Here is a 23,854-nt window from a genome sequence, read left to right on the forward strand (position 1 = left end):
ACAAAATTTCTGATTCTCAGATAGCTCAGTGGTGAGACGTAAAAGGCTTAGAACATCAGGCTTGAGCTGGTGAAGGGTAAGTGCAATTTCATTGAGTCGAGATTCTGATACTTGGTGAAGGGAGCTATTTTGAGGGGTGGGCTGTGGAAGGAGCAGATAGAAAGCTGCAGGGGTGAGGACGGGGAGTGAGGTGAATTATTAGGTGGGAATATGAGTGCTTGGTATAGCAGAGGAGCAAAGGTCCTGTGAATTGCGTTTTTGTCCTGGTTAGGGGGAACAGGGTAATGGCGTGTGACTAGAGTGGCTATGGAGAGAGACCCGGGCACAGTAGGCAAGTCCATCACACCGAGCGTGGAGGTCGTGGAATTAGAAGGGTTGAAGGTATGTCCTAATGGTTTGCGTACCACAGACCTAGTTGCTTTGAGAGAGTGGTGAGCATATTGCCTCACTGTGGAATGAGCGGAGAGAGATTCTGGTCAAGCTGCCGTAGTTCCTCTAAGGGAGAGGTGAGCATGTTGACTCACAGGGAAGTGAGCAGAAAGGGGTTCTGGTCCAATTGATGTCATCACAGTATTGCTATTCAGTATACAGGACCTCCTAGCGGAACACAGAAGGGAAGGGGATGGATCACCTGATATACTCAGGTCATGAGAGGCCACGATTATTGGGTTTGGTGTGTTGCTAGAGGAAGTATGGAGATCATCAAGGGGAGAGGTTACATTGCTAGGTAATGAGCTCTTGATTAGAGAGACTATGGAATCAAAGATAGCCAGGTTGTGGGCAGATGCTTGAATAAAGATGGTCCCATTGTTATACAGCAAGATGGTTGCTTCCACTTTTAAAGAAGGTGAGGGGGTCACCGAAAGTCTAATACCATGACGGGATTTCTTGGATGTGGTGATTTGTAGCAGTGAGTAAAAGGCTGAACTCCATTTAGCACGTCTTTTCGTAGAAAAGATCAAATCCGTTATTGTCACACCGTTTCTTAGGCTGAAATAGGGATCTGAGATTAGGTTTCTGGGTATGATCTAAGGAGTCTGTGTTTGAAGTTTTTAGATGCGTTTTTTGATAGGCTCATCGGGTAAGTAATTGTAAAACCATTCTGGCCCTCAGGCTCCTAACTCGTAGAGATAGATCTTAAGGATTTAGAGGTAATGACCAGGTTTACGTTAGCTGTTAGATGAGAGAGCAAGAGATCAGGCAGATATTATCATAAATGAAGAGTGGAGAAAAACATAGTATGCATCTATGCATTGCAAAAAAGGGAGACTGAGTTGGTCCTTCAAGGGGGTGTGAGGAATGAGAATAGAATCAAAGATCATTCACTGCAATGCATTGATTCCAAATGAAGTTTTTGTTAAGAAAATTTGGAATAGGGATTTTATAATTAGTATGAACAACTCAGTGATAGTCGATACACTCATAACTAGTACTATAGGTGATATGTTTTGGAGAAGCACAATGTGACTGCGTTTGACTGTTATAATAATTTTGTGGAGATTAACTGAATCACTAATCTATTTTATATTTATTTTTTTCATTTCTTACATCAGCACCCAAGGGCAAGAAGAGAGACATTGTGGGGACTTGACAGGAAGTAGCTGGTCAGCGGGAAGCGCTGACCACCAGCACTGCTGCCAAGGGCTCTTCTAACCCCAGTAAGTCCTTTATTATTTATTATTATAATTTCCCTAATGTTGAGTTTTATGATTGTTGTGAGGTTAGTGTATAATTTTGGGGTATTTGAATGTTGGTGCTAGAGTCCAGGATGGAGTTGCTGCCTGGAGGCAGGTGTTGCTGGTGAGAAATAAAGTGTCTCTGACACCTTTATCTGCCCTCTTCCTTTCATGTGGTGAAGAGGACGGGGCACAATGGATTAGCTCGTTTTCCTCTGCCCACTATGCTACTTTTAAATGTTGCCTTGTTTATTTTTTATACTGTCTACAATATGTGTTTTCCAACTCCCCTACAAAATGTTTGTTTCATTCCTGGTATACCAACTTATCATTTTCATTTTTTTATTCTTATATTACTTGTTTTTTTTTTAATAGCTGACTTTTTCATGTCTCTACTTTCTAGTTCACTTATCTTCTGTTTTGTTGGTAATAATCTTTCCCTCTCTCCTATACAGGGGCAGATCCTCCATTAGGGCGGAGGGGTGTCTCCCTATTGCTTTCTCACAGTGCGAAAAGCAGAAATTTTAGTTTGGTAACACTACCATTTTATGTTTCTACTTCTCGCACTGCGAGAAAGCAGAAGTGCCTGGTTGTGTGCGGGTGGGCGGACGTCCTGCTCGAGGGCAAGGGGTTGTGGCTTGTCCACTGTTGTGGGCCCTGTCTGTTTGGTTGGCTTTCTGCGGCCAACCAAACCAGTCATGTGTACTCTCCCTTTTTCTCTATGTAGGCTGCATGCAGCCTACATAGAGAAAATGGCCTCCCTACAGGCGCCTGGCTGGACGCCGTCCGCACCAATCACCACGCTGCCATTACAGCGTTGTGATTGGCATAGGTGTAGAGAGGGAGGGAAGCTGCCGGTGGAAGACGCAGACCAGGCTAGAAGCAGCAGGAGATGAGGCGGCGGCACGTGACCTGGGGGAAGGTACATTTCTTAAAATTATATTCACCATCCCTCTTCCACCAAAAAACTCTTGTGACCCCCTCTCACCCACCAGTCATGCTGCCAGCAACTGCATTTAAGACATGTTTAAAAGGCTGTTGTAATTCTAAAACTGTCGCAATATTTAACTTGGCCGAGCACGCAAATTAGTGAATATGACCCCATTTGTATTGTGAAGTATGCAGGTCAATACTTGTGTATTAATACTTACGGTGTATGTTTTATTATGCTAGGTAAATTAATCAATCTTCACTAAACATAGGGGGGTTGTCGCTATAAATGGCGCATTGGAAAAAGCAACAAAAACTCTGAAGGATTTTGAAACTAACACACAACAGAGGAAACTTGAAAAGTTGGCTAAAGATATCAAGTTCTATGAGAAGAAGAACACATACCCATACCTGAACGAGGACTATTACAAACAAGACTCTCAAGGACGTTTTTCAGGAAGGGGTAGGGGAGCGTTCCGTGGTCGGAGGAACTTCACCACTTTCTCGGATTCTTCCTACAGTGGGGACAGTGACAGTGGTCAGGTAGCAACTACGTCAGGATATAACTACCAGAACCAGTGGGATCAGCCGCAGGAACTATTCAATCAACCCCAGCCTTTTTTAGGAGGGGGCCAATGGCGGCCACCACGTGGCAGAGGGAACTGGCAGAGAGGATTTACGAGGGGCCAGAACACCAACTGGGACAAGGGCCGAGGGCAGACCCAGAAGCAGGTGCACTTCCCACAGGAGAGCCACGGCGAAATCTCGACCCGCCGCAAGGTATACCGGTGGTGAACACAGAACCCAGTCCGGTTGTAAACCTATCATCCTATGAACTCAATGAGAACGAATACAGGATCCTTGAAAAGGGCTTGTCTTTTGTACCGACATCTCTCCCTAATTGCTTTGCTATAAAAACAGAGTTGATGACATTTTTTAGAAAAGTACGGCTACGTTATTTCTTCCGAAATAGTGCAGCCTACAACAGTCCATCTGTTACAGGCCTAAGAGTACCATCGACATTTGTACCACCCAAGAGTGCAATGACGAACCAAATCTTGGCTTATGAAGATATGGTACTAAAAGAGGTTGAAAGAACGTTGTCAACACATAAGTACACCAAGTTTAATATCAATCAAAGTGAAAGGAGAGCTCTAACCACCCTGAGAGACAATAACAATATTGTAATTAAATCAGCGGATAAAGGGGGAGCAATTGTCATTCAGGATGTAGGAAAATATAAGAACGAAATTCTTCGACAATTGGGCGACGGAGTGAGCTACCAGCCACTAAGATGTGATCCAACTAAAGATCTAGCCTTGGAGATCCTGGCAGTGACAACAGAGGGTAAGGATCAAGGTTTCCTGAGTGAACTTGAATTTAAGTACCTCAACCAAAAAGACCCAAGACTACCAACTATTTATACCCTCCCCAAAATTCACAAGTGCATGCGAGAACCCCCAGGCCGTCCTATTGTGTCCGGGTGTGGGTCGATTTTGGAACCCTTGTGTAAATATATAGATTTTTTCCTAAAACCTATTGCAGAAGGGACACCCACATACCTGAGGGATACTATGCAAATCATAAATCTTGTGGATGGTTTTGCCTTTGACAAAAGCAAACAGAGGTTGGTGACGTGCGATATAGTTTCGCTCTACACGAGCATTCCACAACTAGACGCACTAGAGGTCATACGTGTAGCTCTTGATGGACGTACTGCACCTGTGTTGGTGCCTACTGAATTCATTATCCAATTGCTAACCATCGCAATGAGAAAGAATTTCTTCATGTTTCAGGGCAAATTTTATGTACAATCCAAGGGAGTGGCAATGGGGGCAGCATTTGCGCCGGACCTGGCCATTATATATATGGCAGATTTTGAGCAGAAGTTTGTCCTGAATCAAGACAACCCATACCAAGCACAACTACAGATGTGGCGTCGCTACATAGACGACGTCTTGATAATTTGGACTGGCTCAGAAGAAACTTTGAATTTGTTTCATCTCTGGTTGAATGAACGGAGCACGGATATTCAATTCACCATGCAGTCACATCAAGAAAAAGTCGACTTCCTTGATATCACTATCTTCCACGAAGAAGGTCAACTGTCCACAACATTGTATCGGAAACCAACTGAACGGAACTCGCTCTTATTATATAACAGCCATCATCCCAGAGGCCTGAGGGACAACCTGCCGGTTGACCAATTTTTTAGGATAAGACGCAATTGTTCCAAAAAAGATGACTATTTTTTGCAGTCCGAGGCCCTCACTGCTAAATTGTTGGAAAGAGGATATCCGAGGAGACTTGTGAAGAGAGCACAAAAACGAGCTTGGTACAGTCCCAGAGAGGAATTACTTATGCCTCACACCAGAAATGACAACACTAATGAGCGGATGATCTGTGTTACTACATATAACACACAAAGTAACAACATAAAGAAAATTGTCAACAAGTATTGGCCAATGGTGTCTGATGAGATTGGCCAACCACAGCAACCCATGCACTCGTTCAAAAAATCCAGGAATGTAAAAGATCAAGTGGTTAGTTCCTACCTAATGACACCTGAGACTCCCACCCTACAATCTCTGTGGAATTTGCCATCAGTGCTTGGCCATTATAGGTGTGGCCAGTGTAAAGCCTGTCCGATGTGTGTACAAACTAAACAGTTTAAATACAAACAGCAATGTGTGGATTTGAAATCCTTTACGAATTGTAATACAACCTGTGTGATTTACTGCATTAAATGTCCGTGTGGCCTGGCCTATGTAGGCCAAACACAACAGAAAATTAAGGTCCGAATTATGCAACATCAAAGCAGGATCAGATGTGAGCTAGTGGGTGCACCACTCGTAGACCACTACAGGAGGTTTGGCCATACAGTAGATGAACTAGAGTGGGTGGTCCTTGAAAAGGTGATCTTGGGTCCCCGGGGAGGGAGTATATCTTCTATCCTCACTTTAAGAGAAAGCAAATGGATGCACTTGTTGGACACCATAGTGCATGGTCTTAATGAACAGGAGAACAATTTTACACAACTGGCGTGTTTATAGTGTCTAGATTCCATGTAATGTTATCATGATTTAGTTTGTCTAATGTGATATAATTGTCATTGCAAAGGTTGTAATACCAACTATGAGGGTTCATTTAATCCGACCGAGATAAGATGTCCTTTCCCTTTTTTTGTAATGTATCAAATATGTACATGTGTTTAACTACTGCATTTTTTGCACTTTTCTACGATCTTGAAATGTAATACAATTGATGGATGTTACACTGTTTTTACATATTGTATCCCCCTTTGGTTGGCCATGATGAGCGCCCCACTAAATTAATCTGGTATTAAACGAATAAATTGATGAATAGATGTCTGTGCGCCACCAAGGATATTCTCCTTTTGCGCAAAGATAGGAATCTCTAACGCAGTATAATGAGGGACCAGGTTTTCCCAGCGCTTAATTTCACCAGGGGCCGAGTCTGTTTACTATTTTCACTGTGCGCCCATTGGCTACATGCAAGCAGTGACATTTAGCTGCTGCCCGGTCGATTTATCCCGCTCCCGGCCTCGCGTCTAGCCACTAGAGTAAACTGTGTGCTGAGATGCGGCGAGGATTCTTCACGCTTTCTCCATTGCCCGGGTAAGCTTGAGATAATCAACAGTCCCTCTCTGACTATGCGGAGGTCGCGAGTGCACATGTTAATACGCGCCTCCTGTTTGTTTTGCCTCTTAGAAATACGAGCGAAACCCGAAAGGAATTTTGAAGTGGTTTTAAAAGGTACCACCCATTCCGCTCCTGGGCTCACGGCAAGTCACTAGATTAAACGGTATACTGATGAACAGCGAGGAGCGTTCCCGCTTTCTGCGATTTTCGGGTAAGCTTGGGTAAAACCTTAATCGTATCCCATTCTAGCTATGCGGAGGTCGCGAGTGCGTATGCTAACACGCGCCTCCTGTTTATTTTACCTCCTAGATATACAAGCGAACCTTGGAGGGTTTATTTAAAGGCAGTTTTTCTCTAAAAGCAATTCGGAAGCAAGAAGTCACTGCGAGCGAGTTGTATTGGCTCCTTTTGTTTCACCTTCATATTTGGTGAGTAAACAAATGAAGTAGTGGCTTAAGTTGCAATGACGACATGAGAGATATGTTCTGAATTGCATCCTTTTGTTAATTGCAGATGTGAGTTTTTTGTCACGAATAGAAGCGTTCCCATGCAAAAACAGTACCTAGGATCGCTGCTGCGTGAATAGGTGAGCCTTGGACTAGTGTCTCATGTATTTGGGTGGAGTAAGGAATGTCATGAATTGTAAGGGCCAGCCCTGAGGTTGGCTGTTTTGGTTGGTTCTCCGTTGTTTGATTTGGTAACTTATGTTTTTAACCCGGCTGGGTAGTGTGTGATGTTTCACTAAATCATACACTTGTGCTGATATTAATTATGATATTGCGTGGATTATAGTCGAGTACGGTCCACTGTCTTATAAATGCCTAATTTATTTTTAGGATTACGCTCTCTTGGCATTAGGAGCCCTTGGCCCAACATCAGTTTCAGACGGAGCCGCTAGATTCACCGTGCTTCGTGTAGGTAACTAGGTATGGCTTTAATTAGCCTTCAGTTCTTCTTGTAAGAATACATCAATCCTAATTTAGTTTCTCCTTTGTAGGTGCCCTTTTTGTACTCCCACACCCCACTACCACCTGTCCTGAGGAAGACCCCGCTGTAGGGCAATAGCGTCGCCTGCTCAACTGGGGTCGAAACGTCGACATACTGTTATCCTTTCTTACCTGTGGGCAAACTGATCATTTGTTGACTGTGCCAGCCATTAACAGGATAGGATTGTCTTAACCTATGAGTTGATATATGACAATGTATATATATCTAGTGTGGCACTACATGTTCAAATATTGATGAGACCACATATTATGTTATTCCTTTATGACTAATTTAAATCTATGTTGCACAATTTTCCTTTCTTCACTTCCCCCCCCCACCCCTCTTTCTGGGCTTATCATGAAATGTTTTGAATTGTACTATTGCAAAAGATATGGTAATTAATTTACAAAGAAGGATGTATATTAAATAACATTCTTTGAAGTCTATGCTTATGAGGTTAATTTTGTTGATTTGTGTGTCTTATGTTGTTCCATCTGGGACCCCTTCTCATATACCAGCTATAAATGGCGCAGCAGGTGAAGTAGCAACCCGGACAAGTTGTGTGAGGTACTCACCTCACCCCAAGTAGTGCTGTTTTTATTTCTTGACACAGCATCCATGGCTCCTGGCTACGCCACAGATAGCCACAGTTATACCTTAATTCCCCAAATTTTGTTACACCGGATTTCATTGTTAGGCCAGATGAGCAACTCTGAGGCCAAGTGAGGACAAATATTGCCTCTTTGCAATGGCTGCTTCCTGTTCTGTTATGGATGTGACGCAGCCTGAACAAAGCAGATAAGAAGCATACCATTGTATAAGGGTGCAAATTATATGTACAGTCACTACCCCTGTTTCTGCTTTGCAGTGGGCAGCGTTTGCACACCTCAACAACAGCATATGATGAAGATATATGAATATTTATCCCTTGAGGTCATGGGTTGTCATAGATTCTGTCAGTGCTCCCTCCCCGCCCTGCACTAACCGCTGTTCCTCACTGTCTCGTTTAGAGGTGGGTAACTGCTTGGCGTTCGATGGCAGAGCCTAAGTTTCCGTCAGTAAAGCACACCTTATAACAACAAGCTACACACATGTAGGCAGGCTAGTGCCATTCAGACACAATAAAAATTCTCCACTGCTAACAGAAAAAGCGTAAGTATAATGTAAAAATATATTTGAGCAAATATACTGATACATTGCGCCCTCTCCCCCATACTGTGAAACCTTGCGGTAAGTTGAATGTATGCATCCTGCCTCTGACTTTTCATGAGTCAAACCTCTCGAGCTTGGAGGCAGTTACAGAGAAGCACACCCCTCCTCTCCGTCACCTGATACAATGCAAGCGGTAGTCATAGCATATGTATAACACTTTTGTGATTTGTGTGACAGAGCACTGGACACTATTAATTTGGCACGAATATCACCATAGAAGCCTTGTCAAAAGGCCGCTTTATTCAGGATTATGCTGAATGCACCTCATAACATCCTTTGGGTTCCTGCCGCACAAACTAATATGGCCACACAATGCGGCTGCCCGAGGCCACCGCAGATGGCCAATGAAGAGGGCGGCACCTTTAGTGGCATTGGGCTCCCCCCTCGCCCATTTCCTTCTACCCCCCCCCCTCTCCCACGTTCCTCTGGGAGGGTGGGGTTAAATTCGAGCCTGGCTCGGCATGGGGTGACATCGCGTCCGGAGCTGCAAGGGGGCAGGGCTGGTGGTATTTAAGGCCCCACCACCATTTTCCCTGCCTCTTTGCTGCTCAGACGCGCCGCGGTGCTCGCCAGGGGACTTGCCATCTTCGGTGAGTCCTTAGTGCTATCTGCCCCCTCCCCACCACTCGCTCCCCCCCTTTGGGGGATGAAGTAGGGCTGGGCGGCCTGCTTAGTTGCGGGCCACTGGTGGGGGGGGGCTAACTGGCAGCACACATACTGAACCTCGCGGGGGCTACCGCTTTCCCAGCCTTGGGATCGTGGCTGCGTCGGTGGGGGTTGGGCGTGGCAAAGGGGCAGGACGGCACGGGTGACTGAGCTGGGGAGGCCCGCCTGGTATCCCAGGGTCGTGCGACTTTGCAAGCTTAGTTATTGCCGGCGTGGTGGGGGTCTCCTGCGGTCCGGGGTGCTGGCGGTTGATATCGCTGATACTAACACGCGCACCCTCAGGGTTGTCCAGGGGCTGGGGGAGCAGGGTGGCTTTGGAGGATTACTGGCCCCAAAGCGCGGCCAACTCGCCTCTCCCACGCTCACGTTGTCTCCTTCCCTGCAGCTCCTCCGTGCGGTCCCCCCCAAGCTGGGTTCAAGCCTGCACCTTGCAAGTGCTTGTAGCCTGTACTGTCTAGCGCCTCCGACTATGCGTCGCGCTTTCTCCTGCTTTCCCTGCCCCCTCCTAGCACACGAACAAGGGGTCAGTCACCCGCACAGGCCACAGTGCGGTGGTGGGGTGTGCAGGGAGCGACATCAAGGGCGCTCACGCGGCGGGACCAGTTTCCGGAACTCCGTGAGCATCGCTCGTTCTTTTAACCTGTGCATTATAATTGCGCATCTGGTTGCCACGGCAGTTGGGCGATATTGCCACAAGCTCCGGGGTCGGACGTACGAGCGCCGCTACCTGTACCTTTTAAGTAGCGGGCGGAGCATGCCTGGCAAAAGTTTGGTGGGCTGCCAGCGGGGAGACAGGGGAGAGGGAACATCGAACCCCAGCCGGGGCGAGTGTGGCGTCCCCCTTCCATGCCCCGTATGGGCAGCCAGTGGTGGGGTACCCTAGGCATCGCAGTGGGAGCGAAGGGGGTAGGGGCGGCGAAGGATGGAGGCGCTGCTCACCCCCTCCCCCCGTGTGGAGTGAGAAAATGGCTGCCGGAACAGGGAGGCCCCGAGTCAGGCAAGCTGCAGCCCTGGCATGGGGGGGAGCCCGTTACACGGGTAGGCCGCTGCAACCCCCCCTTTTTATGCACATCGTCACACGCAGGTGCTGTGGCTCGTGCCCGCAGGAGGGTCCTGGGGAGTCTCGTTTCATCGCTTCACCCCCCCCCCAGCACGCATGAATGCGCAACATTAACAGCGTTAGTGTGCATAGGCATGTGCGCCATCGGCGGTGCGTCGCGATGAGGGGTGGTTGGGGGGGCCCAGTTAGAGCACGCACCACACGGGGTCCGGGATAGCATACAGACACTAACATAGGGATGTGAAGAAGGAATGAGCGTTCATGTTTGACATGCCTTTTAGTTTCGTATCGCTCCCTGTAAAGAGCCCGGGCCTTTGTGCAAAGTCCGCGAAAGATAGAGTGCACAGTTAAGGGCCAGGGTAGGGAGACGGCCATCCGGGCGATCAGTCTCTTCTAGCCTTCGATAGCTCAGTTGAAAGAGCAGAGGACTGTATATCCTTAGGTCGCCAGTTCAAATCCGGCTCGAAGGACTTTAGTCCTGTTTTAATTGCTCACTAGACATGCGGAAAACTCAATAGGACAAGCTAGAGAGGTCAGGTAGGCACATGACAACTGAAAGAGAAAGTGTCACCTAGATATTGTGCAATACCTGACCAAACACAATTTGGGTAATTGGAGAACTGTGTGGGGCGGACAATGGGGGCCAGAAAGAGCATGTTAGCTCGCAGAGAGGGCATTAGTGGTCCACGTCACCTGGTGGGTATCGGCCTAGGTGGCAATGCCGGGTGGCTGGTGCAGGCAGCGTCGGTTTTGGATTTGCACACTGCTACCATCCATATACAGCCTGGTCAATTTTGGTAGCACCGTGTGTTAGGCCTTGGCAGGGCAGACATGCCTACATAGTCGGAGGGGAGGCGTGGGGTGCCGGGCCCGGTGTATTCCATAATGTCCAGTAGGACACGCGAGCGGCGCCGCTTCCAGGCGGTAATGGCGTTCCTCCTGGTGTTTCAGGGTGCAGATTAAGGTGGTGAAGGGAGGCACGGGCCAAGGGGGGGGACGGACGCAGGCACGGCGCTGACATGCGTGCACGCTGAATATCCAGCCAGTTGCCAGTGCAGTATTTAATCACTGGCGCTGTCATACGTTGTCAACTCCCCGTTTGCAATTTTGTTCAGAGTGGAGAACAGCGGAGAGCCACCATCGGGAGTTGGGGCTCCCTGCGGGTGCATTCAATTTTGAATTATGTGCTAGTAAGTATCATATACACATGTGGGCTGGCAGACCCCCTTTGTCTGCCGGCATTCCCTCTTTCCGAAGTTTAATGCCCCTCGTCCACAATTTGGGAGGGATGCAGACACCCACATTTTACGGGAAAAGGCAATTATGTAATTATTGATGTCTGTTGAGAAGAGAGAAGGCATCTCTTATCGCAACAGCCCCACGGCATCCTAGTTGCGTCTAATTAAGTTTGGGTTGGAAGCAAGGTATTAGTGGCTGGGGGTTCTTCGTGGAACTATTTGAAACATACATGCACGCATTGAATACAATTAAAAGACCAAAATTGAATACTGCATAGTTGGGACGATATAGTGAACGAAGCTGGTAATTGCTCGCCCTATGCATCACTCGTCAAGTACGAGATTTCAGCATCCTTACTGTAGGCAAGTTGTGACAAAGCTACCTCTGGCATGGCGACTGCACTATTAGTTAAATTGTGGTCACGCATTTTGTGGGGAGTCGAGCATGTCCCTTCACAATAGGCGTTGTGAACCTCTGCTGTTGTAGGATGGGTTTGAAAGGCAAAAACGTTAATTGCATTAGCCATACACGAGAGGCAGGTGGGCAGTGTAAGACAGGTGCATGTCTGTATTTCAAAAGATACAGGAGCAACAACGGTCCTTGACAGAGGGAGGTGCAATTATTGAATAATTATAGGCCACAATCTGCGCTATAATGAACATGAAGTCCAGCCGGACCTCAGGATTTAATCGATAATGCAATAAGAAAATTATCAAAGCAACATATTTACAGTGGGACACAATCCTGTATCCAACAAGGCTAGACAAACAATATACAAATACAAAGGGTGGAAAGTTTCTCAGGCAATTTACAATAAGTGAGCAGCTAGAGTTTAGTTAGAATCAGTTAGCTTGACTCATGTAGAAAAAACGTAATAATTGCACACAATAGTGAACCAGTGTTTAGACTACATAAACTGTCGACGGCGTTTCGATCCAGTTAATTCAAAGATCATCATCAGGACAACCAATTTATTGCCTGAATGTGCAAGCCTTGGTGACAGTCGAGGAGGGACGTAGATTTGCCTGTTAGTAATAGCCTCGAGGTAATACGAACCAATTTGCAGGGCAGATGAGTGTAAGGCTTCCGGGTAAAGAAGCCTCAGTGGCGAAGTAAGCAGAGCTGGATTGCAACAGTCAGGTCTGACTGTTGCAATCCGGCTCTGCAGACGATGGCTGGAGTTCCCAATTGAACTCAAGGTGCCTCATTGCAGGCTTACTTCGCCACGCGGCAACATCCCTTCATTAATTACCGTTACCTTGGATCCCCTCGGTTTCCGGTGACTCCTTCCTGGACGGACTTTTATTAACCGCATCGGTCCGTTAGAGACTAGTCCCGCGCCACTGAGGCTTCTTATTATCTGTATTATTATCTGGATGCAATGTCGGAAGCCATAAATTAGCAGCCAGCAGCACGCTACGCTTAAACCAATCATATGCCTAGGCATTTATGAGGAACATCTGCTGGCACCATATAGAAACAGGTTCAGAGATACACTGGGGGGCATTCCCTGCATCCAGCGGCAGGTTACAGGTTGGTTCAAGGAGTACATTGACACCCACGCTTTACCAAGGCAGCAAGTGGGTGGTGTATTGTCATCTAACAAGTGTGCAACGGTGTACCAAAGGCTGGTGAACACCACGTTTGAGCCATATTGCGACAGGGTAATATTGTCCATTCCGCAGTCGCAATATTTATCAAAGGGCAGGTATTTGCACTGAATGTTCCCGTTGGGTTCCCACAGACTTGTCTGTACCCTGGGTGACCCTTCTAGGGGTCACAACCTGAGTCTTGAAGGGGCTCCCCCTACTCCAGTGTCCTAAATAAGTTGATAGTCCAAGCTGGGGTAGGTGTACCACGAAGTGCCTGTTCACTCCTTGGGTTTTCCCTAAGTTTTGGGGTAAAACTAGGTGGGGCAGTAAGTCTACAGTCCATTAGGAAGCACCCCGCATTCCTTCTTCCAAGTAGGACAGGTAGCGACAGATAAGTATCAGCGGGTGGGTAACAGACACCGGTCCTTCAGCAACATCGTGCCCCGGGGGCACGCTCGCTGGTCAGAGATTCAACCAAGTAGCGTCAACTAGGAAATAGGTTTAAGAAGTGGCTCTGGCATTAGAGCTGTGTGAGGCCAGATCAGTAAAGGGACGCCCAGGTGAGACTTGGATGTTTACTAAGGTCTGCATGACCAATGCAGTCTGCGGTATCTCCCAGCTGATCCCCCGGAAGTGTACTGCAGCTAGCAAGAAACTGGGAACCTGGGTTAGCTGGTGGGGGTTAGCTTGTGGGCAATACCTGGGTACACACTCAGTTAGAGCCACATGGCGGCAGGGTATTTTAGACCATGGGCATTCCCAATATTCGGGAGCATAAGGTAGTTGCGCATAAGGTTTCCCCCTGGTTCCTTCACACTGGTCCGCCCCCCCAGTGGAGGATTGGGTCCAGTGTCCCTGGTTCCAATCAGCATTCCTTCAATCCAAGCAGGGCGTTTAGTGGTACACGGTATCAGCGTATGGGTAACATATACCGACTATCCAGGGACAGCGGGCCCCGGGGGCACGCGTGCTTCACAAACACAGAGCTGCAACCAGAAAAGTGCCAAGTGGCAACAACCAGTACATAGGTTTAAGATGTGTCTCTAGGGCTTTTCCGCGGTGTGAGGCCAGGCTCGATCTTGTGATACACCCAGGTGGAAATTGGGTGCTTTTCCAGGTCCTCATGAGCACCGCGGTTTGTGGTAGCACATCAGCTGACTGTTGAGGTCATCCTGTGCTGCCGTCCCAGGTAATGGGGAATTATGATGTCAAGCACGAAAGTATGTAATAAAGCATTGGCACGTCCAGTGTGCAACAATAGTAACTCATCTGGGCAGGTTATTTTCCGCCCTGGGTCTGCTCAGTGTGGGCAGGTGAAACCCCCCGACCCGTATTCGGAACATACCAGGATGGATGCAAATAGGCTTAGTCACTCCTTAAGGTTAGGCACCACATGATTGGCAGTGGGCACGGTACAAAAACAGACTTCCTGTGAGCCGGTATACCTAGGGGTATTCACCATAGAGGGAGCTGAGCTGGCGATCCCCATAGGAGTAAGGGATGCCGGGCTAGGGCAGGAGCGCCCCCCTCCTCCGCTCATTGCCACATACTTATAGTTAGGGACATCCCGGTGCGGCATGATTTAGGAAGCAAAGGACCGTGCAAATGCCAAAGTATAATCCTGCTCGCCACAGCCTTGAATAGGCAGACGGGGGCGGGAGCAGTCAGCTAACAATTGAGCTGCTGTCCCTTAGAGGTGGGGCACAGGTGTGCAGGCCACACGTTGCAGTCGGACACCGCAGAGAATATGGCTAGGGCGAATTCAGAGCAGGCGGTAGAGCGCTCCAGGAGGCGTGTCAACAGCGCTATGCGTAAATTCACAGAGCAGAGGGGCCTGGGTTTCATTAGACACAAGATGATTCAGGAGAGTAAAAGGTTACTATAGAAGGGATGGGGTCCACCTGACACCAGTAGGTATGGACTTATTCCTGCTAGACCTTCAGGAAGCACTGAATCCGAATGGTTGTAAGTAGGTCAGATTAGGGCATGGTGGGGGGTCCTGTCAGCGACGGTGGCTGCCGCCAGGCCTGTGGCGGAGTTACAGGGCAATCTAGAAGCAGATGGTACAGAATGGTACCTCAGCATGGCACATAGAGGTGCCAGAGCCTAACATCCGGGGGCCTCATGCGAGGTTCCTGGAACCGATGTCAGCGCCCCATTAGTCCTTCGGGCGGTTGTGGGCCTGAGCAAACGGGGGCTTGCCTAGCTACACTCAGCCCCAAAAGGGGTGCGAGTATAAGAAATGATAGTCAGGTGATTCTTCAATGATTACTGGAAGGGGCAGCATAGAGGTGGTTCGCCACGGAGCTGCCCGGCTCTTCATTCGGGCGGGTGGCGAGAATGCTGCCTGCCCTTGGATCGCCCGTAAGATAACCCACAAGCATTACATAATGTTGTATGTAATAAACCTGCAGCAGCTTTTCCCAAGTTACCTATTGTGTGATGTGTTATTTGCAGGAAGCATGCTAGTGGGGTGGGGGAGCTTGTCGCCATGATGTCACTATGTTCTAACATACTCCGGCCCTAAACTGTTCCGACTCCCCCAAATAACATATCACTCTGCAACTTCAACTTGACGCTTTCCGTTTATGTCCTACTCCGACACTGGCTTTCCTCCTGCCCTCACTGTTTCTTTTCTCCCTTCCCTGGACGAAGTCTGCCTTCCTTTTCGCTCTTTTGTTTTCATCATCCAATTTCCTGTTACCCCTTATCTTGTCCTAACCGCTCACACCCAGCGACACCCCAATCCCTCGTCACATCCATTACTTCTTTCAAAACCCTGCACCCTCAGCTTAATGTCACAATTTTCAGAGGCACTGCTCTGTTGCAAGGAAACACGCAATGACAGAATGAGGATGGCTCCGTGTCATTGCATTTGTGTCTTCCCTTCTCCAATCCTCCCTGGGTGGGGCCCTGCTTTTCTTCTACCTGCCTGCTTCTGCGACTTATGAACAACAAATGAGAACACAGGGGGTCTGTTAGCATTTACAGCTAGATTGCCTGTAAAGGCCAAAAGATCCAGAAGGTACCCAAATCACCTCTGAATAGCCTTACAACAGAAACAACAAAAAATTCATAGAAAGACGGTTCACTTAACAGACAATAAATATACTCAAAGTTGGTTTGCAAAATCCATACCATCTAATAGTGGATTACCGTCAAAAAGACTTGTGTGATCAGTCATATCATCTGGCCATCCAGTTTGAAAATAGACTGATCCCTTGATCATAGGGACTTATAGCCACCAGATTGATTGATAGTCTTGGATTGAGTCCACCATTGAGTATGAACCGACTTCAGATAGCCAATCTTTTGATGGTTAAGAGATTGTGAGAAAAGAAATCAGTGCAACATGAACCAAAAAGGTGGTGAGTTTAAAATAGGGTGATATAGCCTCAACAACAACTTTATTCAACAGCCGACCACATCCCCTAATTAAAAACCAGAACAGTGCAAAAAGGACAGTGTCAACAAATATCTGTCCAGAGGACAGATATTTGCAAAAAGGACAGTGTCAACAAATATCTGTCCACAGTTTCCGTTGTAAGGCTATTCAGAGGTGATTTGGGTACCTTCTGGATCTGTTGGCTTTTACAGACAGTCTAGCTAGAATACTTGGCTAACAGACCCCCTGTGTTCTCATTTGTTGTTCATATGTTGTAGCTGGGGATTCGAACAAGGCTAGGGTCTTTAAACTGCGTATCCCTTTGACCCTCTCACCACAGTTTGTTATTATAATGCTTCTGCGACTTCACATCACTGTGTTCAAAGAACGCATTAAGACCCCAGCACAAAAAACGGACACTACACTAAGTCAGTGCATTGTGAATCGCTGCTAAGTCAGGTTCCATGTCATGTAACTTTTTTAGACATACTTTGGGTTTAGTAAACAACCTAGACTATTATGGTAATTGTGGTTTTCCTCTTACCATTATATGTATGGAATCAAAAATCATAGCATGCATAACCTTGTTGCCTAAAAAGTGAGGAGTAAGTAAGGGTGTTACATGTATCATTGGTCTACTTGGTAACTATGCTAGATGAAATGAAATCGAGATTTATAAAGCGCACTACTACCCGTAGGTGTCTAGGCGCTGAACTCCCAGTTAGAAAGGATATTTTAAGTGAAAACCAAGACGACTTGTGTGGAGTTGGGCGAGTAATTGTACTAATTAATAAACAAACACATTTTAAGTGCTTTACGAAAGATAGTCAGATTTCCTGTGGTTTTTAATTTAAGAAGTATTGAGTTCCAAAGTTTGGCGGTGGCCACCACAAAACTCTTGCCACCCCAAGGGGCTCTCTTAAAGTCCTAGGAGGGGTGTATAGGTGAACGAGCTGTCTAATAGATTCTGGGCCATCAAAATGCAGAACATAAGTGTATTTTTGGACATCTGTGTAAGACCTGCGCCACAGTTCACCTGTGTTAAAAAAAGGAACATACACTGGTTCATTAAAACACAAAGTGACACTGCTGACAGCTTTGAATACTAACTGATTGAACCAGTAGCTGGAATAAAGTTCAATTTATTTCTAAAGATAATTTGTATCCATGCTTTCCCAAATGCAGCAAAGTTATTAAGCAGGAGCTTGTGTCTTTACAGTCCCCACCAGTTCAGTTTCATGGTTCGCTGCCCAGGATTTGAAGGAGAACAAAACTATAAAGCAGGTGCACACAGGTGTCATAGCCCTCAATGCCACGTGCAACCATGTGAGGCTTTGCTGAGCTTTTTAGGCTTCCTCCCCTGTCATGTGTGTTTTACCCATTCCCTGCCATTATAAACCTCATAAGGAATTTTAAAAAATGGATAGTGCTGTGCGATAAAAATCCTGGAATGGTTTTGAGGCTACATCATGTGACCGCACACAGCAGTTATGTTTGCACAGGAATATGAACCACACTACTTTAACCAAAGCACGCTGCACTACCTTTTATGTGTCAGTAAATTAAGGAGAAGGCAATCAAGGAGAAAGCAATCAGCAAATGATAACATCAGCATATGCAAAGATTGTTCTTCATCTATCTGTATAAAAAACAAAAGTATGTCCGTCTGTCTGTCTGTTTGTGCTTTATGTATTACTACACCATTCATCCGATCGCCATGACACTTTGGGAAGTAGTTGAGTACACGCCCGCCAATGTTTCTGGCATAAAAATTGTATAAATATCGGCCCCCCCCCAAGGCCCTCATAATCTTTCGAATACTGATGTACGTACCAGACGGAAAAATACCAAATTGTGTATCCACAAGCACTCGAATAAATAAATAGAATTAAAACACCATTCATCCGATCGCCATGAAACTTTGGGAAGTTGTTGAGTACACTCCCGAAAAGGTTTCTGGCATAACATTTTTTTAAATATTGGCCCCCCAGGGCCCTAATAATCTTACAAATACTGATGTACGCACAAGACGGAAAAACAAAAAATGGTGTATCCACAAGCACTCGAATAAATAAATAGAATTAAAACAGCATTCATCCGATCGCCATGAAACTTTGGGAAGTTGTTGAGTACACTCCCGCGAAGCTTTCTGGCATAACATTTTTTAAAATATCAGCCCCCCAGGGCCCTCATAATCTTTCGAATACTAATGTACGCACCAGACGGAAAAACAAAAAATCGTGTATCCACAAGCACTCGAATAAATAAATAGAATTAAAACGACACTTTGAAATGTTTTCCATATTAAAATGAATAAGTTTCAATAAAAATGACACAATGTAAATTGAATGTTATCATAACGATTTTCCTTGAATTTCCTTTCTTCGAAGATCGCAGCAACGCGCGACGGGTAAGCTAGAAGCTCATAAAAATTGGCAATTTCTTAAATGATAAATAATTCAGTCGCATTGCTTTATTAACCTTCCTGCTTTCTTGAAAATGCACCATTTGTCCACTCTTTTAAAAAACTTTTCTTGGGGGGAGAACCCCCCCATACCCACCCTAGGTTTTCAGGCATGCGAGCGCCAGTACAGTACGAAAAGAATTTTACACCTCATCACTTTCAATTGTCACCAGCCGCCACTGCTCCTATATATCTTGTGGTATTGTAAGGCTAAGAACACATTTTTGTTGCTCTACTGTCTACAGTGAAGATTGCAGGTGCAAGTAAGCTAGTATTATAAATAAGGCTCCCTGTTTTCCGTTTTTACTTATTTTTATACAGATAAATACAAGGGTTGAGCCTAGTATGCATAGTCACGCTACGCGAAGCTATGCGAAGACGTTCTCGCACTATGCGAGTTTCGCAAGCATGCGTAGTAGCTTGTCGGACCCGTTCGCGAGACGTTTTTCTTGCTCAGGAGCACGTTGTGCGTGTTCGGGCGCTCTCTGCGTGCTCGGGGGATCGTCGCTCGCGAACTTACCCATGTGGTGGGCTATGGGCGCGGCCATCTTGTTTTTTCAATTGTCCCACCCGCTTGCGTTGCCTTATTTCCTGTTCCGGGTCGCGTACAACGTGTTCGCGTTGTGCATGTCATGGTCAGGATTGCTATCTACTTGTTCGCGACGACAAGTGCATGTTAGCGAGAAATATCGCGCAAACTTACCCACATGGTCTCGACGGGCGCGGCCATTTTTTTTTCACTCTATGCTAGTTTTCTATCTAGCTTTAATCTTTGCAATCTTTATTTATTTTCACAGTTTTTCTCACTTTTTTATTTATCATCTCTGTCTCTCTGTCCCTAAGTTTATATTTTGTGATTTATTTCTACTTTTACTGTGTTTTTGTTACTTTTCTACTGTTTTATTTTACTTCTTTATTCAAACCCCTACTTCTTCCCCCTAACTTTCTTTTTTCCTTCTTTTCTTTTCTGCCTCCACCCCAGAACCATGGCCAAGGGCAGCAGTACCGGCTCCAAGGGCAAGGCGCCTGTGCCCAAGTGCCGACTGCATTGCGGCAGAATGCCCCCTGCAGGGGTGAAGGCCTGACAACTTTTCGGGGAGCGGAGATTGCCGCCCTGTTTTTCTTCATCCAGCGCCATCTCCCCTTGACCTTGGCAGCAGGCGTCAGGCCAGGCTCCGGGTACCTTACCCAGGAGCATCACCGCCGGTGGGCGAAGGTGCGTCGGGCAGTGGTTCGCTGCTCGGGGATCCGGCGCACCCACCAGCCGCTGGCCCACCCGTGGTCCGACATCCTGGACCGGGAGCAGGAACTGTTGGACCTGCTAGGTGTCGAGGTCGTGGGGCTTGGTGAGTAGCTAGTAATATATAGTAGTATAAGTATTGTGTATAATTCTTGGACAAATAACACGATTACTGGTGCGCTTAGTTACATTGTAGACCAATTCCGTTCCAAAATTCTTCTGTGATTGTATGACAGAGGTGCTGCTCGGCACTTCTCTTACTGGTTTGTAACTTTGCGCTAGCTTGGCTTGGCTAAATATTTATGTTAGAGTTTACTTTAAGAGAACTGAAGTTAGTTATTGCTAGAGTCTAGTCCTTCCATTGTCCTTCAGTGAAATAGTGGTGGATGGATAACAGGTTTACTTAGTATTAGTTAATATTTTTTTTACGGTATGTGTAACCCCTCCTCTGTCACTGAATGCTGCTTCTAACCCCAGTCTTCCATAGAACCTTTTTGTAGTTTGTTTAGTGAGGGGTAGGCTTAGCAATAGCATTGTCACTGAGTTAGTAGCAGAACATCATATGACGCAACCAACCAACAATTTATTGTCTGCACAAATTTTAGCATGTGTCTTCCATCGCATCTATGCATTTTTGCTGGCAAAAATAAAATGGGAAAGCCAAATTACTGAACAATTGGTCTGTCTGGAACAGGGGGTGTAGATCAGGTGGTACTGGCTTCGTTAGTTAGTATTCTGCAATCTGTTCAGTGTTCATATAAGTAGACGGTCCGTGAATCCTGCAAGCCAGTAGTCGTTCAGATAGGTCAATTTCATTGCAATTGTTGTTTCCTAAAATGTTTGAGCGTTTTTTTTAATGATTTTTTTGTTTCACAGCCCTCAATGTTTCTCTCTTTCTTCATTTTTTCTTACATGATCAGCACCCAGGGGCAAGAAGATGGGGTCCGAGTCGGCGGGACAACAACCACCAGAGGAGCGCTCCTCTACCGAGGATCCTGCTGCTGGCCCCAGTAAGTCCCACAGTGCTTTTATTATTAACAATTATATTTCCCTAACTTTTAACGCACCTTATTCTTTCCAAACTATTAACTAAGCTTCCTCCCAATTCAATTTTTAACAGAAGCTTCTTTGATCTTTATTATCTGTTTTCCAACTTTTGGGTATCCCTGACTATCAGATCCTTCAAACTGCCTCTGCCATGACTCACTGTACTACTACTATTAGACTGTCTGTACCTAAGCTTGCCCTGTTGGCCACTCTTTAGTTAAGGTATTCTTTTGAATAAAGCTGTAATAGAATAGCTGTAGCCACTGGGTCCACTCCTGTCCTTTGCGTTGTCCTCTTTAATCTCTATGCTTTGACAATTCCCACCAACAAAATGCGCAACCAGATGTTTGTCTAGTATTTTTTGTTAGGGTAGTAGTACATACTACTACTACTGTTGTGGTATTCTGCACAGCCACATGCAGAACTACGCGCAAGAAAACAGGATGTTGGTGATGGGAGGTTGGACCTTACTTACACCTCAGTCACAGAACTCAGAACCCACAATTCACTGACCAACTAGCTATAGTGTCTCAGTCATTAGTCATTTGTCCCGACCCCTGCACGAAGATACCCAATGATTTTATTACACAACGCAGAAAATAACACCCTTTCGCTCACTCACTTGTGTAAGTCCACAACACCACAGACACTCCAAAGATACCACAGAGTCTATGTGCAAGTTCAAAAGCTTTATTTTTTTCAAATAATAACAAGCTTTGTAAGTTGTTGCATGAAATACATCCAGCTCCAACATGCAAAATAAAGAAGATTAAAACTAAACATTTGTACAACTTGTGCATGATAGAGAACTGTGGGAATTGTGGGAGACCCCTCACCGTTGAACGTATACTGGTTACATGCATCTTTCTTAAGCTCTGCAAATCTCTGGTTCGTAGAAGGCAATCTTCTCATCTGCCTATTAAAAAAGAAAAATGGGGCACGTTAGACAGTATAAAATACAATTATGCAAGCTTTTTGCAGTCATGACAAAAAGTGTAACATTATGGCTAAGTAATAGGGCCTAACCAAACTCCATAAAAAAGTGCCTTGTTTTTCAACCTCTTCACTTGTATGCAACACTCATCTGGCCTCAAAGGCGTCTTACTGCGCAACAAGCTGCAAGGTAACAACATGCGCAAAACAGTAGACATGAATCTAAAATGGTTACATGGCTCAGGCTAACTTTCCAAAGACTAGAGTAGGAATCGAGATGAGATGACCCTAGGGACTATATAATAAATGAATACTACTAATATCTGTCTACTGACTCTACTGTAGTACGCAATTTGGACTAGAGATGATTTATGTTGTACTTTAACTGTTTTTTCAATCTTCCTTCCTGGTGAAAAAACGAGTAAAATGGGGGAGGTGTACAGGCATCTAAAAAGGTGTACTTGCTTTTATAGGTGCACTACCAGTACCAACCACCAGTGCCGATGGGGCCAGAGGCGATGCCAATGCTGCCATTCAGGAGGGGGCAGGAGATGTGGCACCTGCAGGAGCACCAGTGGGGATGGAAACAGCAGCGGTGGTAAGTTATATTCATTACTTATTGGCATTACTAGCTGGAACTGTACTGTGAGACTTATTAAGTAAGTATGAACTTGAAGTTGTACTGAACAATATACAACGGTTGAAGAAGACACCCTTTACTTAGCATTATCAATGCATTAGCAATAGTATTACCAGCGTGAGTTAAGTAAACAAAGGCCTCTTCTATCAAACTCCAACTCAGCTGTGAAAGTTATGGAGAAGACTAAAAGTCAGATCAGATGACCTTGATGGATGTGTTGAACGAAAAGGGAAAGAACTAGGGTGGAAGGAGGAAGGACAAAAGAGATGTAATATGACTAGCAGAGAAGGATACTTTGGAAGCAGCATGCAGGTGGCTGATAGGAATCAGATGCATGGGTTGTTGAATGATGGGTGGAAGGTGAAAGAAGATGCCTGCCTGGGTGGGCGACACAATATTGGTGGATAGTGGATAGCAAGAATCATCAGCGGTGTTTGTGTCAAACCCAAAGCCAAGGCAAGGAAGAAAGGAGTGGACTCAAGGGTGGTTGTTGGTGAAAGTGAAACCAGCTAAGGTTTGTTAAGCGATACCTAATTAAGAATGATAGACATTTACTTGTAATGGATGGATGCTCCCTGGATGGATTGTATTCATCATAGGTGGAGACTGTCACTGGATGCAGAGTCTTAATTTGAAGATAATGTAAAAGAAACTGCGCCAGAGTAGCAAAGCAGAGGGTCATCATATATTATATAAAAGTAGGATTTCATTTCAGAATACAGTTGATGACTGAGTAGTTTGCAAGAAAATCATATATATTATCAAGCGCCTTCCTCTGAATCCAAGGACCACTTCCTACCTATGTTTTTTTTTTTCTGATTTTTATTTATATGTTTACTTACCAGTAATTGTCCATAATCCATAGTTTGCTTCCCCCCAACCTGCCCCTCTCCACGTCACCACCCTCCAGCACTCCCACCTCTGACCGCTACTGGACTGAGATGTCGTTCCATATAAGTAATGATCATTGGATCACAAGTATATTATATTATTTTTAATCTGCCTTTTTGTAGTCGCCAGACGCCAGGGCACAGTGAAAGTGAAATTGAGCAATTGCCCTTCATGTAACAGAGAGAGTATGGCCAGTGCCACCCGTAATCGAAAAATATACGAGCTTCCCT

At 45.9% G+C, this 23,854-nt stretch overlaps 1 non-coding gene across 1 annotated transcript; it reads left to right on the top strand.

Moving 5' to 3' along the window:
- Positions 1 to 10,590: 10,590 nt before the first annotated feature.
- TRNAY-GUA (transfer RNA tyrosine (anticodon GUA)) lies at positions 10,591 to 10,663 on the top strand. The gene has a single exon. It is a non-coding gene; the product is annotated as a tRNA-Tyr (tRNA).
- Positions 10,664 to 23,854: the final 13,191 nt, after the last annotated feature.

The sequence above is a fragment of the Lissotriton helveticus genome, chromosome 3_1, assembly GCF_964261635.1.
Source record: "Lissotriton helveticus chromosome 3_1, aLisHel1.1, whole genome shotgun sequence".
Lineage (NCBI taxonomy): Eukaryota > Metazoa > Chordata > Amphibia > Caudata > Salamandridae > Lissotriton > Lissotriton helveticus.